The 18,252-nt window shown below is 43.9% G+C and overlaps 1 protein-coding gene across 10 annotated transcripts in view; it reads left to right on the top strand.

The window, feature by feature from the left end:
- FOXN3 (forkhead box N3) overlaps window positions 1–18,252 on the top strand; it is a 390,902-nt gene that overhangs the window by 103,994 nt on the left and 268,656 nt on the right. For all 10 annotated transcript variants that reach the window (XM_023628246.2, XM_070249747.1, XM_070249746.1 and 7 more), the window contains exon 2: window positions 837–952. The gene's annotated coding sequence lies outside the window, so the exon portion shown is untranslated. The remainder of the gene's footprint in view (window positions 1–836; window positions 953–18,252) is intronic.

Below are 18,252 nucleotides of genomic sequence, written 5' to 3'. Positions count from 1 at the left end.
ATCCCTGGACCCCACTTCCAAATGGTCAGATTCAGTAGATCTTGGGTGGGGGCCAAGAGTTTGCATTTCCAACAGGCTCTCAGGTGATTTGACGCTGCTGTTCCAGGGCCCATAGTCTGAGAACCACTGATCTAATGAGCTTACTTCCTAACATTCTCACACTGAAGCTCCTAGGATAATACTGTTCTTTTCATTAGAAGGTCTATTGATTTGTCTTCCTTAGGATGTGGGCCAAAAACATATCTTCCATCAGAAATTATTATGCCATCTATCTCATGTACCAGCTTTGCTATTTTGCAAGATTATTGGTTGACTGTGGCCCGATAACTTGCAGCCCATTTAGTGAGCTTGAGCTTGACGGGCTCTTTTTCCCCAGGAGAGGAGCCAGAGTAATTTTATTTTACAGCAACAGAATAGAGAGTCATTGACTTCGCAGCCTGTGTACCTGGTGCACCCCAGTGGATCAAGGCTGGTCCACATGGTGGAACGCTGGCCTTGAATGCTTGTTGGTGCTCTGATGTTTTTCCTTTATATAGACGAGTGTTTCAGTGGCAGCTGTAGTAAAATAAAATGATCTCACAAATGTCTCAATGACATGTATTTTCAAATTTCTGGGTCCTTTTATGCCCCACGAGGCAGTTTCAAGAACACTCCATTGAGAGAGACCCAGTGCTTCAATAACTTTTCAAGAAATAAAGAGGTACTGTTGCAATTGACTTTTTCACTGAAGTGTGTCATTTTGTAGAGTCAGGCCAGAGATGACATCCATTGTGGCTGAGAGCATCTTCTTTCCTCTTCTACTCTAATCCCGTCTTCCTTCTGCTCTTCTCCACCAGCCACTAGAAGCATCATCTCCCAGAAGACCAGTGTTCTTGTGATCATGGAGGCCTCTCTGTCTTTTCTGTGACTGGAGCAATGCTGACCTCGGTTTCCTGGACCCATTCTGACTCAGGTAACTATGCTCTGCCTTCCCAGCTCGCTTACACCTCACGGAGATTGCATTGAATAAATGAAATGCCAAAGCTATATTTAAATGCAAATGTCAAATTGATTGTTTCTCCATCAATTGGTGTCCTCCCCCTCTTCCTCCCAATCTTCTTAATGATCAATTGATATAGCTGATCAGACTGACACTGTGCGCAATCCAATTTAGGCATTAAGATAATGAAAACCTTGAATCACATCTTTATTTAAAATGTTGGTGTGTGTCATAGACACACAAAGCAACAGGAACATTGCTGGGAATTTTCATTTAAAAACTAGCTTCCACTGTAGTTCCTCGAAATCATTTTCTTTCCCATAATGCCATGTTTTATTGGATTGTGTTAATCTTTCTAATATTGTACCTTTTAATTGAGTTCAGTAAGTATTATTGAGTATCTGCTATGTGTTCTTGGGGCAAATTGGGATAAAATTGGGATAAAAAAATATAAGACATGGAGCTATCCTCATGGACCTCATGGGTTAGCTGAGGATCCAGGACTCACCCCTAAGAAAATGGTAGATGGTGCTCAGCGTAGGGCCGGGCCGTGTGCTAACGGTAGCTCTCTGGTTCAGGGAACTGAGAGATTTTTGAGGATTGGGATTGAAATAATTAGGGAAGAATTCATGGAAGAGGGAGGGCCTTAGATGGGCTCTGGCCAGGAGGAAGGAAGAGGAGCAGCATGGTGCCTGGACAGGAAGGCAGGGAATGAGCCTGCTATGAGCCAGAGCAGTGAGGGCCCTGGCTGCCTGCACTAGACAAGATTCGGAGGACCCTGAGTTCTGTCCCAATGAGAGCCAGACTCCCCTTCAGAGCCTGGTCCCTTAAGGTTTCCCTGGAGAAACCCCACCCTCCCTGTTATAGAGGGGCCTTGGCTGGCAGCTTCCTTCAAGGACAGTGGACGTTGTCACCTCAGCCCTGGCTTGGCTGCTCCCTTGCTGGCCTTTTCTGCTTCTTTGGGCCAGTCCACACACGGCCTCTGCCCGTCTACCTGATTATTTACTCTTCTCTTACACACCTGCCCCCTCCCCTCCCAGCGCTGCCTGGCAGGTGTGGTTTCACAAGGCCCCAGGATGAACCAGGGGCTGTGTGAGGTCAGTACCTGGTGATTCACAAGGTGTGATTCTGAGCCGAGAAGTGCAATTGAAGGGTAGGAAGCATAAGTCAAGAACATGAGTTTGTAAGTTGATGCCGAGAGACTGTCTAAGAGTTCTGAAAGCCAGAATTCAGGGAGGGTCTCAAGGCTGAAGCTGGGGCCACAGTCAGGGGCCAGGAGCCAAGTGCGCTGATTAATTTGGGATGGCCCAGGAAATCCTGCCCGCTCCTGGCTCTTTTCTAATGCTGCTTTCGGATAAAGCAGTGGTGGCTTTCGCTGTCCTGGGTCTTGTTCATGCTACTGAGAGTTGCCTGCCGAGCCTCCTGCTCTTCCTGTCAGGCCTGCCCTGGCCACCGTCCACCTGTCTTAGCACGCTCCAGTGCTCCTGCAGCTGAGGCCCCGCTGTCCCAGGCGCTTGGGCCTTCCTGGAATCAGAGCCCTGGATCACTAGCTACTAGGAAGTGGAAAAACTAGAATAACAGTATTTGTTTTCCCCTTCCACTAAAGCGATTGCCTAATTGATCGTTGCCTTGTCTCTTCCTAGTCTAGGCCAGAGGTCAGTCAATTAGGGCCTACCGGCTAGGTATGGCCTGCTGCTTGTTTGTGTGTGAGAACAAGCTGAGAATACACGTTTAAATGATTGGAAAAAATTCAAACAAGAATAATGTTTTTTGCCTCATGAAAATTATATGGAATTCAGATTTCAATGTTCCTAAATAAGGTTTTACTGGAACATAGTCATGTTCATTCATTTCCGGATTACCTATGGCAGCATTTGTGTTACAACGGCAGAGTTGAATAGATGCAACAGAAACCATAAAATACTTACTTTCTAACCCTTTATAGAAAAAAATGTGCCATCTTCTGGCCTAAGCAATTGTGTGACACAAGTGTTTGCAAAATTTGAGGTGTGGAACTTTTTCCCCCATGAAGAAAATGCAGTTGAAGGATGAGTAGGGTTTGCATAAGAAAGAGAGGAATCTTCTAGACGGAGATAGAGAATTGGTCATACTCTAGTTGGATTTTTCTATTTATCCATTTAACTTCAGTTAAATCTAGATATGACATTGAGCCTCTTTCCTTTCAGGAACCTACTTATTAGGGTTGTGAATGAGGCATCCAGGCCTCCTGGGTTAACCTAAATGTTGGAACAAATCAGCACCAAATTAAAATGCACCCTGCATTTTGGAACTATTTTCTTTTTACTTGGCATTGGTGTGAATTATTTTATTTTAAACCAAAGAAATGTCTTGTTTTAAATCAAGTGAGCATTGAAGACTTACCTTGAGTGAGCTGTGGCATTTAATCTTGGCAGCATTTTCCCAATCTGGTGGGATTTGATGATATTGTTGAGTGAAAACTATGGTGAAAGTTGGAGATGCCGGTTCTAGTCCCACGAACTAGCTGAGTCAGGGCAGGCTGTGGCACACCAGGGTAAAAAGTACACCCCAGATCTCAGGGCTTAGTGCAATCAAAGTGTCTTTCTCACTCACCCAGAGGTGGACTGCACCAGTGTGGCAGTCCTGCATCCCATGTTCTGAGGTTCCAAGCCTCATCCATCTTACGACACCTACATCTCAAAATGTGGCTTCCTGGTGGCTGCGATGTGTGAAAAAAAGAGTTGAGAACACACACTCATTGTTAAGTGCCTTAGACTGGAAGTGACTTGGACCAATTCCACTTCCACAGTCCATTGGCCAGAATTAGTCCTATGACCCTATCTCTCCACCAGGAGGCTGGGAAGGAGGGAGGAGCATGAGAGACACTCGGGGTCCCCACTGCCCCTGCAACACTGGGTCATTGTGGGAAAGCCCATACGTTTTCTGTGCTTTTGTTTGCTCATCATTAAAGGGTAATTAACTCAGCCCTACATTTTTTCATATGGTTTATGAAAGGTTCAAATAATAGGTATGAAGGAACTTTAAAAGGTATAACAAGTTATAACATATATAAGACAGAATTGTTTCCTGATTTCATAATAGGTGTGGAACAGTGACGGGCTGCAGTCAGGTTCATCACACACGCCCCCGTCCTGGCATTTGCCAGCTGACCCAACATAGTTATCATACAGTCCTCTCTTTCACACCTGAAAATATCCTGGTATACATAATAAATTATATGATCACCCCAGCTTGACGCCACTGGTCATCCTTCAAGATTTTGTTACCTACTGTTTATTGAGCTTTTCCTAAGCGTTACACTGTCCTAAGCTTTTGCCTGCGTTGTTTCATTTAATCCCCCAAACAAACTTGTGCAGAAGGTCCAAACTAATCTCCTTATTTTAAGATGAGGTAACAGGTGCAGAAAGGTTTCATTGTTTCTGAGTCCACAGCTAGCATGGTAGCGCTTTGCTTTGAACCCAGGTGTGTCTGACTTTGTGCTCTTCAGCGCTCACCGGGGCTGCTTCCCTCATACTTTATGAGGATTGAGCCCTTGACCACGTGGAGCTCTATTTCCCTGACACTGGCTTGGGAATCTGTTCCCAGACGATGCGTTGGTAGAAGGTTACAGCCCTGAATGGTGAGTCCAGCCCTTTTTGATCCCAATGAGAGACAAGACAGGGAATCACGGCATGGTTCTCCAGAGCCAGCAAGTAGCAGGACCAGGGCTGGCGAGCATGTCCCCTGACTTCCAGTCAATCTCTTTCCACCCCTGACTGTGACATTGACAAGTACAGCCTGTTTTAAAACTGGGGCTGCGTTTTGTGTAGGGAGAAGTGATTTTATACTGAAATCTAGGGTGCAATAGAACTCTGGCCAGTGAAGACTTGCCATGTGTGAGGCAATTTATACAGACAGGCACCTTCTCAACACCAATGGCTAGGAGAATCTGAGCTCTGTTTTCAGGGAGTTCATTTACAAATTTGTTTACTTAAAAAAAAAAGGCTGAACCACAACCAAAGACCAGTTTGCATGGTGATTATAACATCAAACAAAAACCCATCTACTCACAAGACAATATTAATTTCCCTGGTTCCTTGCCTTCCTAATCAGGGTTCAAGACCAAACCCATGGAATCCAGAGGAACAGTCTCTGAAAAATGAACCAAATGTGGCAGAATTGTCTATTGCATCACTCGCTTCAAGAAACCCCCCAGAAAATTATACACGTGGTTTCTAAATGTACAAAGAAAACTAAAAGAATTCCATTATGAAAGAAAAATTAGATGGAAATTTCTAATCCTGTCTCATAAACAATATAGGAATAACTTTAAAATATTCTGCTTTAAGCATGCATTTAATTTGTGCTCTGGGAACCAAATAATGTTGCTAAGATAAAACATTCTAATAATGATTTATGTAAATTTATTTGTACAAAGTAATGGTGTAGTTGCCTATAGCAAATTGCTTGGAATATGAAATGACATTTATGAGGTCTTTTTTTCCCTCTGAATGAATACAATGGAGAAAATGAGAGACTCCAGGAAGGAAAAAGAAGTCCATGTTCAAAATAGAGTCTGATGCCTCAAGAGGCAAAGACAGCTGGACAGGTTAGAGGGTGTGTAAACAGTCAACAAATTCAATATGTTTTCCTGTGATGGTCTCATTATTTAAGTTATTTTATTTTATTTTTTTTTAAAGATTTTATTTTTTTCCTTTTTCTCCCCAAAGCCCCCCCGGTACATAGTTGTATATTCTTCATTGTGGGTCCTTCTAGTTGTGGCATGTGGGACGCTGCCTCAGCATGGTTTAATGAGCAGTGCCATGTCCGCGCCCAGGATTCGAACCAAGGAAACACTGGGCCACCTGCGGCGGAGCGTGCGAACTTAACCACTCAGCCACGGGGCCAGCCCCTATTTAAGTTATTTTTAAAGCCACAACCAAGAGTGTGTGTATTAGATTCTTAGAGGGCTGGAACCCCTTATTTTAGTGATCACAAACCACTCAGACACTAAAACCCTTTCAATGTAGCCAATGACAGATCACTTATTCTCACGGTGCCCTGACAGACAGGGCGCTTACAACATAGGGTACAAAGAGGCCAAGTGTAATTAAAAATTGGGCAATTAATATCAGTTCCCAGTTACTTTAATACCAAGGAAAATTATGCTTGAGTCATGAATGGGGCCCAAATGTTAGTAAACAAAACAAAAACTCTCCTAAGGACTGATTCATAGACAGGGAGTTTTCCTATTGGCTGTCCAGTTAGGACCTTTGATAATGACTCTAGGTGTTTCCCGCAAACCTTTAATAAAGTGGAAATCCCCATGTATGTAACAGAGAGAGTTTCTAGGTCTATGCTTTGGCCTTGTAAAATGCCCAGAATAATTTGCCATAACCTGTACTATTTGGAAAAGGTATGATATTAACACCTTAGTTTTGGAAGGCATTTGATTTTTTTTTTCTCAAAGTATTTTTCCTGTCACTCTTGGTCATCATAATCATTTTTGTGAGGTAGGTAAGAGTTTGTATTCTACATATGGGGAAACTTAGAGCCACAGAAGTCACAGTGAGGTCACAATGCAAGACATCGGCAGAGTAAGGGGACAGCTTCCACACTAATGTTCTTCCCATTGTCGTCACCAACTAAAGCAGATGAAAGAGATTTGTGACTTCTGGAGAGCTTGCTTTATTTAAAACACGTTCAGTGTTTTGGTTCATGATAAGCCATTTTGGAATTGCACCAACTATCCTGAGAGAAATGGGTTTATCTAATTGAACAGAACGACTTTGCAGTTGGGTCGTTAGTTGTAGTGGGGCCAAGGCCTGAGGGCTGAAGTTAGGGCTCCTGAGAGAGAGGGCATAAAGCCTGAACAGGCATTTAAAGCAGAATGAAACAACACTGGCTTCCAGAAAGGAGAGGACGGCCCGGGTTTTCAGCAGCCCCAGTTAAAGTGCATGCGCCGTAGAAGCTGCCGCTTATAGCAGGGTTGGCCCAAGATTCCCAGGGTGAGGCGGTGGATGTTGGGCTGAGAATATCAGCCATAGTTTCAGATTCCAGTCCTTTTGTTTCCTAGCTGAAAGACTGCGGGTGTGATTTCTGAGATGTGGATTCCTAGAAAATAATGTAAGGTATCTGAGCCTCCACTTCCACATCTGTAAAATGGGGATAATGGTATTTACTTTATGGAGATGGGATGAGATTAAATAATTTTAATAAAATACCTGGCACGGTGCTTGGCAGATAGTAAACACTCATTTTAAGGTAGCTCTAAAGTGGTTATAATTATTATTACTTAAGAGTGTATGGTCCTGACGGATCATTGGAAATGAGATTAAAATCCATCTTTTATTTAAATGAGAACTATTCTAAAAGATTTCTAAATCAGTTGTTTTCAGTACCGAATGATAACAAGATAAATATGAGAATTCATTCGTTTGTCCATTCAACAAACAGCACTTGACGTCAAAGACCCTTCGCAAGCTGTTTGCGAGGGATGGAGAAGCCAGGGCCAGAGTTCTGGTCTCCAGGGATAGGGGGATTTCTACCCATAGCAAATCTGTACTGCGCAGGCGACTTTAATATACATGGTCTTTGTCTTCCAGGAATTCAGAAATTAAGCTGGTCTAAATCGCTAGTTGTTACTGCCCGTTCTGGTCCTAGTCCGGACTCTGCAAGGTGGCTCCCTTCACAGCAGTCATCGTGGCTGGCTGTAGAGTAGGTTTATGTCAAGACGAATGGGTGGGAAGTCTTTGGTCCTTTGCTCCTTCTTGTTGCTTCTGCCTGCAAAGGAGGCATTCGCATTCTTTGCACATGTGTTCTTGGCCGTTGTGGGTCAGGCCCCTAGGCTGAAAGTGTGAATAGACCCTTTTGTTAGAATTCATTTCCATTAGAAGCATATATGCTGCTTTCTTATCAAGGGTTGAAATGAATCCAATGTAAAATGTGTTGGGGTTTTTTTTGAGATGGCTGTGTAGTTATATCACCTTAGAAAAGGTGTTTCACAGAAATTCTCTGAAGGAAGATAAGGAAATGTGAAACATTCTCAAGTGAAATGAGAAAATAAGAATAATTCTCAGATTTGGGATCTGGTCTTGTCCATTTCAGTGGTTCCTGGATGCCAAGGGGCCTCCTGTGTGGAAAGCAGAGGGAATTCTGAGGTGCCTGCTTGACTTTATAGCCTGGGGGAGCGGGGGGAGGACACACAACATGCACAAATTAGTGCTCAAAGGTGAACTTTTGCCCAGTCCTAGGCAAAGAGAAAAATAAGCTCAAGATAATGAGTTTGATATCCTTACTTGGCGAAATAAAAAGTTGGCAACCTATGCTTGTCCCTAAAACTATTTTTGAGATTTTACTGCAGTGCAAAATCACGATCTGGGAGCCTCCTTGACTTGGGTTCTCTGCCCCTCCTCCTGGGTGCTATTCTCACCTCCCTCTCTATCTTCCTCACTGGCTCCCACTGCTGTTTACTGGAGGTCCACAGCCTGTGGCTTACCCTCCTTATTAAAAAGAAGATTAGCAAGTGTTAGAGACATACCAGCAATTAAGACTCTCTTCCTAATTTAAGGAGGAGAAAATAAAAAGCATTTGAAAAGGTGAGGAGGTGTCTGTCCATGGCATTCTGGGTTAAGAATGCACGGTCACACATTTGTCTCCTGGTGGAAATCTGGCAGACCCGTCCCCCGCAAAGGCGGAGGGTGAGCTGTTCTCTCAGTCCCCACGGGAAATGCTATATTGTGCCGACTGTTTCCCTAGAGCGGACATATTTATGCATCCACATTAATTTTTACTCCCCCTCAGGTGTGTGCACATGAACTTCCCAAATGGATATTTGACTTTAACCAGGGATCGTGGCGTTTGGGCCCAAACTCATAACCGTGCTCAAAGCTCAGAGCTCCATCAGAGGGGTAGCAACATAGCATAGGTGAGAACTTTTTGGTTTAATAAGATAGAATTAGGCTCAAAGGAGCTATTGGAACTCAAAACAGGGGCGTCTCCCGGGGAGTCTGAAGAGAAAGAGCTGTTTTAAATTGATACCCCTTGAAAGAGAATGGCGTCCAAATTGGCCTCATTAATATGACAGCTCATAATGAAGGAGGGACAGGCACTTTTGTAAAGGACATAATGTCACCCTTAAGCCCAGTCAAATGGCCTCTGAACAGTTGGCCTTTTAACTAAGCCTCAGACCCTAGTGGAAGATGTGTTTGTTTGTGAGATGAACACATCTGACTGCAAGTAGGTTAAGCCTCCTCTTCAGCGTTACTTTATTCTTGCTGGAGGCTGAAGAGACTTCACTGCCTTTGATTTTTTTTTCCCTGAATATCAGAGGATATCATTACCTCACACATAATACATATTTTTCCAGGTGAACAAAAAGAGGCAGGAAATTGATTGTAGTAGCTACCGAAAGATCCAAATTACTCACCAATTAGAGTTTAATAGACTTTCCCTGTGATTAGTTTGATCTGGTGAACGGACAGTTTCTCTTCTGAATCAGTCCTGGGTGAACCGATAGAGAATTGGGCAATATTGAATTCTGTTTGAAGACTGTATGGTTTCTAGAGTGTTCCATGAGGTGCTCTGAGGTAAATAAGGAAATGGCCTACTCTTTTACAGAGTAGTGTGTGATAGGTAGCTAGGTGCCTGATAAATGCTTCTGAATAGTGATATGGCATTTAACTTTATCTCTCACGTGAATGTAACTGAAACATTATACTTAGTTATAAGAATCTATTGTTATATATATATATATGTATATTCAGGTACTGCATATGTATATGTAAATATGTGCTTATGAATATATGCATGTGTGTATACATAAATAAATAATGTCATTCGATTCTGAGACAGTTTGTAGGATTCATTGTCGTCTTACGATGTGGAAATAGCTAAATGACCACCATTGTAACTAGTTCCACTTTGATGTCATTCAGCCTCTACTTTTTTAGCTCTTCTCCCTAGGACACATAAGTAGTCTCTGGATGTATATCTGCTTAACCAAACAGAGATGTCAACAAGCTGCTGTTTATTTTATTAAACAGCTTGAGTGGAGATGTTTGGTCTGATTGCCGGAGATCGTTAGCTTATCACTGAACTGTCCTGATGATCCTTATTATTCAATTTGCATTGCTTACGATAATAATTATTACTACATAAAAGAGCATGATGCTTTTATTTGTATAGTTCTTTCATTAATAATTTAATTGACTAATACCTCCAAGTGGTTCTGTGACACACACAGCAAAGTACTTAGAGTTTGGCCCTGGGCCCCTTGGGAAGTCAGAATTTAGGTATAAATTATAAGGTTTGAGGTGGGGATATGGGTGGTAGGCAGGTCCTTTGGCCTTGACATCCAATTGGTTGGCTGTACATTTCCCCTCATATTTATTTCCAAGCATTTTATTGATTCACCAGCAGTGACTCTGATCTGGTCATTTTAACAACCTAAGAAATTAGATCATGGTATAGTTATTTAGTCACTAAAATGACTAGATTGGTACTGATTTATAAGTGAAAAACGTAATGATGGCTAAAACAATAAATCTAACCCCAAATGATTGAATCAGTGGCTTCATGTAAATAGAATCTGTGTCTATGAGGCCTGTTCTTTAGAAATGGGAAGATTTTTATCGGTCACAGCTTAGCTGATGTTCCTAGACTGCATTGCAACTGTGTAAGACATATGTTTTGGGACGTCTTGCTGTAGAAAAACTTAGTTTGTGGATTTTTTTAGTGTAGGAGAGTACTATAAATTTTGTCCTAATTCATGTTTTATGTATTGAATAAAATGATGAGTTGAAATATGCATTTGGAGGCATGAGAAATGGGTGGACTCTGGCAGATGTCGCCTATAGTGATGTTCAAGGAACTACATTCTTTTGTGGGTTTTTCTTTTTTTTTCTGAGGAAGATTAGCCCTGAGCTAACATCTGCTGCCAATCCTCCTCTTTTTGCTGAGGAAGTTGGCCCTGAGCGAACATCTGTGCCCATCTTTCCCTATTTTATATGTGGGATGCCTGCCACAGTATGGCTTGATAAGCAGTGCTTAGGTCCGCACCCGGGATCTGAGCTGGCAAACCCTGGCCGCCAAAGGGGAATGTGCAAACTTAACCTCTGCACTACTGGGCTGGCCCCAAGGAACTACATTCTGAAACTGTGAGTTCCACAGGGAAAAGAAAGCCAACAAAAAAATTTCATTTGGCCAGCCCAGCCTGACATCTGGGAGGATGAATGCCTGTGTTGATCAAGAGTGCCAGGGAGGGGCCGGCCCCGTAGCCGAGTGGTTAAGTTCTCACCCTCCGCTTCGGTGGCCCAGGGTTTTGCTGCTTTGGATCCTGGGCGTGGACATGGCACCACTGGTCAGGCCATGCTGAGGCGGTGTCCCACATGCCACAACTAGAAAGACCTACAACTAAAATATACAACTATGTACTGGGGGGATTTGGGGAGAAAAAAGCAGAGGGAAAAAAAAAAAACATTGGCAACAGTTGTTAGCTCAGGTGCCAATCTTTAAAAAAAAAAAAAAAGAATGCCATGGAGGAAACCTTCCATGTCAGAAACTGGGATTTATTAAAATGCTTTCTTTCTCTTCCATTGGTAGATAATGCATTTGGAGCAGGTTTTATTTATTTATTTATTTATTTATTTATTGAGGAAGATTAGCCCTGAGCTAACATCTGCTGCCAATCCTCCTCTTTTTGCTAAGGAAGGCTGTCCCGGAGCTAACATCCATGCCCATCTTCCTCTACTTTATATGTGGGATGCCTACCACAGCATGGCATGCCAAGTGGTGCCATGTCTGCACCTGGGATCTGAACCAGCGAACCCCTGGCGGCCGAAGCGGAACGTGCGTACTTAACTGCTGTGCCACTGGGCCGGCCCCTGGAGCAGATTTTAATATTGCACCTGGGAACTTGTTTGCTGAGGCTGAGGAAAGAATCAGGGTTTATGGGGATTGTCTGAGAGCTCAGTTTTATAATTTACCTTTTGGAAAAAAGTTTGGTTCCTTGTAATTACAAATTGTGTCTATATCTATAACAAATAACTCAGTTTCTAATACTGGGAACTCTGTGGGTACACAATCTATTTTAATACAATTAAACACTTAACAGTCAGTTACTGATTTGGAAGAAGAAAATCACAGTCTGCTGGCTAATTGGTGCGTATGTGTCACTCAGGGTGGGCTAGGTTATGGGGTAACAGACAGCCCCCAAACTCAGGGGCATAAACCAATGAAGGTTTATTTCTTGCTGACTCTACGTATCTATTGAAGTTGGCTGGGGACTGCTCTGTCATCCTCAGTCCAATCCCAGATGGAGGCTGAGACAACATTCCCATCACCGGGGTTGAGGGAAAGGAGAAAATGGTGAAGCACGTCCTGGCTCTTAAAGCTGTTCAGTAGTGACACATGTCACTTCACTCACATTTCATTGGCCAAAGCTAATCACATAGCCACACCTAACTTCAGGTGGGTGGGAAAATGTAGTACAACCACGTACTTGAAGGAGAGAGAGCTGAAATATATATAAATGGTTCTATGATGTATGCACCACCATATACACCATAATACACAGTATATACCTTTAATATTATAGATGGAACTCTAGAAACCTAACTCAACTGATGCAAGTGAGTAGAATTTACGAGAGAATTCTTTACATCCTTCAGAAGAATGGACTAGTCATCTGAAGTGGGGTTGTTTCACCTCTTCCATACTATTCTTTCCAGGGATTAAACCAAGGGATGACTCTGGGCTCTAGCCCCCAACCCCCACTACTCTCCATCTCACACACAATTGTAAGCCACTCATACAAACATTCGGTGTGGCGGTTATGCAGGTGCAACATCACATGGAGTCCCCCAGTCATCCCCTTCCTGGCCAACTCAATGGCCACCTCTAAGTTCCTCCTACACAGACATTTTGGAAAGACCACGGTTCCTTGGTTTCCCCTTCTTGGGTGTTCATTGTGGACTGTCTCAATGTTTTATTTATTTATTTATTTATTTTTTAAAAGATTTTATTTTTTTCCTTTTTCTCCCCAAAGCCCCCTGGTACGTAGTTGTATATTCTTTGTTGTGGGTCCTTCTAGTTGTGGCACGTGGGATGCTGCCTCAGCGTGGTTTGATGAGTGGTGCCATGTCCGCGCCTAGGATTCAAACCAACGAAACACTGGGCCACCTGCAGCGGAGCGCACGAACTTAACCACTCGGCCACGGGACCAGCCCTATGTCTCAGTGTTTTAAATCATCCTTTATATTTCATTTTCCTAAGTGGGCATCTGAAAGTTTCTTTTTACAGAAGGCCCAGTTGGTTGGGGCATTGGTCTGTGCGTACAGACAACTAGAAAAGTGCTCCTCACTCATCAGGCTCAGAGAAGCTCCTGTTGTCCTTGCCTCCATTCTCTCTGGGTCATCTGTCGTCTCTACCAGGCTGCTCCAGGGCACTTGCTGAGAGTTTCCCCTGCTTGGCACAGAATGCTTGGGCCTGGGCTTGGGATGTTGGTGTAATGAGTTCCATCAGCGCCTCATTTATGCTCTTGAAGGCCCCCAAAGGAAGTTATACCCACACTAGAGAGCCTTAGTTGGCCAGCAAATTCAGCTCTGTGGAGTATAGCCAGGAATTGGGAAGAAACAAAAAATATCTCAGAGAACAAAATAGTTTTCTCCAAATTCATGAGCTAAACTTGAAGTAGATCCTTCCTGGTTTTGTGTTCTTAATGTAGCCACGCTCCTAATTAATTTGGTTTTCTGGTTCTCTTTACTTTTATAGGTGAGAAAACTGAAGCACAAAGAGGTTAAATAATTTGCCTGAAGTCTCCAAGCTATGAGTGGTAGAACAGGTTCTTACGATTCTAGATTCTAGACATAGGAGGATAATCAGTGTGATGATGGTGGCAGGGAGATAAGGAGAAAGGTTGAACTGTATTTAACTCTTTTTTTTTAGAAGGTAGTAGAGAAATATGTAATAATTGTAGGACGATTCCCTTCAAAATGGCCACTTGGATTTTTTAATTCTAGTGCGTCGTGAGTATCATTTGGCTGAGAAATTCCAGCAAGTGGAACTGTGCTTCCTGCTTCTGCCAAATGAGTATGAAGTTGCTGGAGTTCTCTTTGCTGAACGTCTAGTTTAACTGGTGTATAAATAGACGCTTATGAAATATTTCTTTGCACAATCAAGATGAAACTTTGACTCAGTCTGTGTGATGATCAGCCTGGTTCTAGTATGCTTGGGTGGGAGGTGGATGGCTTCAGGTCCCACAGACACGACTGAGGACAACTCCTCCATAAAGGAAAGTTCCGTCTTGGGAGCCAGTGGCGACCAGCTCACTGACATTCACCGAGATCCTCCATTTGTGTTGAGCTTCACAGCTTTCAAAACACTGTCACGTACAGCATCTACTTTGCTTACACCAATCCCGCGTGTTAGGCAAAGCAGACATCAGTGTCATTTCCATCATTCAGGTGAGACAGCGATGCATAGAGGGAGGTACCGAAGGCCACAGTGCGGGTGAAAAGCGGGATCCGAGTCCTTGCCTAGACCATGCACTCACACCCCAGCGCCGCTCTGTGAACGCCTGTTCTGTTCATGCCTGGGGAAGGGCCCCCAGAGGGGAATCGAAGGACATCCTTTCCCTACTCCAAGGAGCTTTCTTTCCCAGGTAAAAAGGTCTAATTCCACAGGGGAGAAAGAGGAATGTGAAGGCACAGTCACAACACGAACCCCTTTGCTCTCATATGGAACACTGGAGATGACGTGAACAGGAGAAAAAACTCCTCGGAACCTCAGGCAGTTAGCAGACAAGGCTTTCTTTATCTGCTAGCTGTAGTCGGTGAGTGTCCAGTCAGAAGAGCCCCATAGCCTTGCTTCCTGGGCCGAGGACGAGCTGAGACTTCCCTGTCTGGGAGGGGAAACACATGCCTTGGGATTGCTGGTCCCGAGGGGGGCTCTCAGCTTAACCTGGGCAGCAGAGAGCCCCACTTGCCTACCCAGCCCAGCGCGCCCTGGATGGGGGAAGAGATGGAGGGTTGACCGAAGGTCATCAGACTTTCTTCCAAGTGCTTGGGGTGCTCCCAGACCCGTATCTGGTCCAGGCTCATCTCTTCTATCGCTGGGTCAGGGTTTGACTTTAAGCTAATTAGGGGACCTCTGGATCGCTAGTTTTCTCGTCTGTAAATTAAAGAATTCTCAACTTCATTCGTAATTTAAAGAGGTTCAAATCAAAACAACAAAGAGATACTATTTGTCACTTGTCTGACTGGCAATTATTAAAAAATTTGAGAATATCCAATTCTGGGTTGGAGTTGGGAAACAGGCACCCTTCCTCAGTTTTTGTGGCAGGATGCATTGACAGAGTGTCTTAGGAGGGCATTTGGCAACATCCTTCAAAATTATAGGCACATGCCCAGCAAGTTCACCTTAGGAATATATCCTACGGGTTTTCTCACCAAAATACAAAAAACTGGTGGATGAGCATATCTTAATATTGTTCGTAACAGCAATAGCCAAAAATTGGATACGACCTCAATACCCATCACCAGGGGGTTGGGTAAGTGTGTATCCTTGGCACACTGGGCAGCGTTTAAATAGGATGACATGGAAAGGATGTAAAGATATAATGGTAAAAAGTAATAGTAATTCATATTTTTGGAGTGCCGTCTACATTCTAAGAAGTTTACATGCATTAACGTGCCTATCCCCATGACACAGATGAAAAAGCTAAGGCACAATGAGGTTAGAAAACATGCTCAAGATGATAACCTAATTAGAAAGTAGCATGGTAGGTGGAGGGGTACAAAGCAAGCATTCTGGTTTCAGAACTTTATTCATTTCCTTCTGTCTTAGTCTGTTCAGGCTGCTATAGCAAAATATTGCAGACGGGGTGGCTTATAAATAACAGAAACTTCTGGAGGCTGGAAATGCAAGATCAAGGTGCCAGCATGATCCAGTGAGGACCCCCTTCTGGATTGCAGACTTCCTGTTGCGTCTTTACGTGGTAGAGGGGCTAGGGAACTCTGTGAGGTCCATTTTTTTTTTTTTTTTCTTTTTCTCCCAAAGCCCCCCAGTACAGAGTTGTGTATTTTTAGTTTTGGGTCCTTCTAGTTGTGGCGTATGGGATGCCGCCTCAAGGTGGCCTGATGAGTGGTGCCATGTCCTCACCCAGGATTTGAACTGGCAAAACCTTGGGCCGCTGAAGCAGAGTGCGCGAACTTAACCACTAGGCCACGGGGCCAGCCCCTGTGGGTCCGTTTTATAAGGGCACTCATTCCATCCGTGAGGGCTCCATGCTTACGACCTCACCACCTTGCAGAGGCCTCGCCTTCTAACACCGTCACATTGGGGGTTAGGACTCCAAGATATAATTTTGAGGGGGGACACAAACATTCAGGCTATAGCACCTTCTTAAGTAAAAAAAAAGCAAGTTGCAGGAAAGTGGGTTCTATATATGTAAAAAAAGTAAGTCAGTTAGAGGTGTGTATATATGTATATGCATGTTTATGCTCATATTATCGTAATTACTTTTGGCAGGATATGAGAAAAAAGTAGAGAGGACTGGGGGTTCAAGGTAGGAGGGAAGGCAACTTTTTACACATGCCTGTACTGTTCTCTCTTTAAGAAAAAAGCAACGAGGCGCATTTATCACTTTTCTTTTAATTTTTTAAAAATATTTATTTGTTTATTTATTTATTGAAGAAGATTAGCCCTGAGCTAATATCTGCTGCCAATCCTCCTCTTTTTGCTGAGGAAGACTGGCCCTGAGCTAACATCCATGCCCATCTTCCTCTACTTTATATGTGGGATGCCTACCACAGCATGGCTTGCCAAGCGGTACCATGTCCGCACCTGGGATCTGAACCCGCGAACCCTGGGCCACCGAAGCGGAACGTGCTAGCTTAACCACCGTGCTGCTGGGCTGGCCTCTCTTCTAATTTTTTAATATTTACATGATGCTAATCTGTTAAGATGATGGGACCTAAGGGCCATTTACATTTTCTTTAAACTTTTCTGTATTTAAAAATTATCTGGTAAATAATTGTATTTTAAATGAAAAGATTGGACATAACTTTCTCCGAGAGCCTGGTCCAGATTAGAAATTTCCTCGTTGTATTTGTTGAGCGTGTACCCAGCCCTGTTTCTTATGTAACAAGTAAGGAAACCACATTCTCTGCCCGCAAGGCGCTTAGGGTGGGAGCAGGTGATGGCAGATGGGCTAAACACACCTGGAGCTGTGAAGCACCAGGATCACACCATTCTCTGCCAGAGGTTGGCTTGTCTTGCCGGGCCAGCGCTCATTTTCTTCCCCAGCAGACAGTTGTGTCTGAGTCTGGCATGGAGAAGAGCCACTGAGAGAAGGGGCCAGTGATACGTGGCTGTCTGTGCTTAGGAGCTGGGCAGGCTCCAGCCGGGCCTGGATCCTTCTGAGTTCCTCATTGTTACCACCAGCAGCGGCCATGTACCAACAGTGGAAGCTGACACTTAATTTGTATTGGGCGCTGTCATAAACTTTTTATGTGCAAACGCTGTAGTTACCGTTTTTCTGCTCAGTCTATAGAAGATTCACATGTGCCCCTTGCTTCTGCCTTGCTTTTCAGTAATGAAAGAGTGCGCCCCCCACCATGCAGTATGCCCCAGGTCAGTCAGCATGGCGACTGGAACAATAATTGAACTGAGAAAAGCCCCAAAAGAAGGGAAAAACTCAGAGAGTGGTCAAGATTCTTGGTCAGCTGCCCCAGGCCCCCTGTAATTTTCCATCTCATGTTAAAGGGTTTGCTTTAATTAGAGGGGCCTTGTCTGTTACAGTCCCTCGTGACAGTCTGTTCATAGCTGCATTACAGCACTTACCACATTGCGTAGTAACGGTTTTAAAGGTGGTGTCCTTCACTAGGCTGTGGGTTCCTGATGGGCAAGATCTCGATTCATCCCACTGAGGCAGATCTATCCTTTAATTAGGACTCCGAGAACATTACCAGCCTAGGTAGGATTAGTGCTGGTGGGCAAAACAATTGTCTGAGCAGTCAAGAGGCACTTGAAAGCAAGTGGTGCAAAAAATATATCCCCTGTGCTTGCCGTCCGTTGGAAGAGAGATGGAAAAGGGGAGAAATGAGCGGAGTTTCCTTTGAGTTTGGCAAAGTCATGTTCGGTAGCAAAATGGCTGCCCCTGCGGGGGGCTGAATATATTGGTTACTCCCATCTCAGTTTGCTTTGAGCAGAGTCACTTGTATGCCTCAGTGAACCAAGCTGTGGTTTAGGAAGGGCAGACAAGAAAGGAAAGGAGATGAAAAGGAGGAAAAATA

This window comes from Equus caballus, chromosome 24 (assembly GCF_041296265.1).
Source record: "Equus caballus isolate H_3958 breed thoroughbred chromosome 24, TB-T2T, whole genome shotgun sequence".
Taxonomy (NCBI): Eukaryota; Metazoa; Chordata; class Mammalia; order Perissodactyla; family Equidae; genus Equus; species Equus caballus.
The sequence above is the reverse complement of the archived record's forward strand: the minus strand, read 5'-3'. Positions and strand labels throughout refer to the sequence as shown.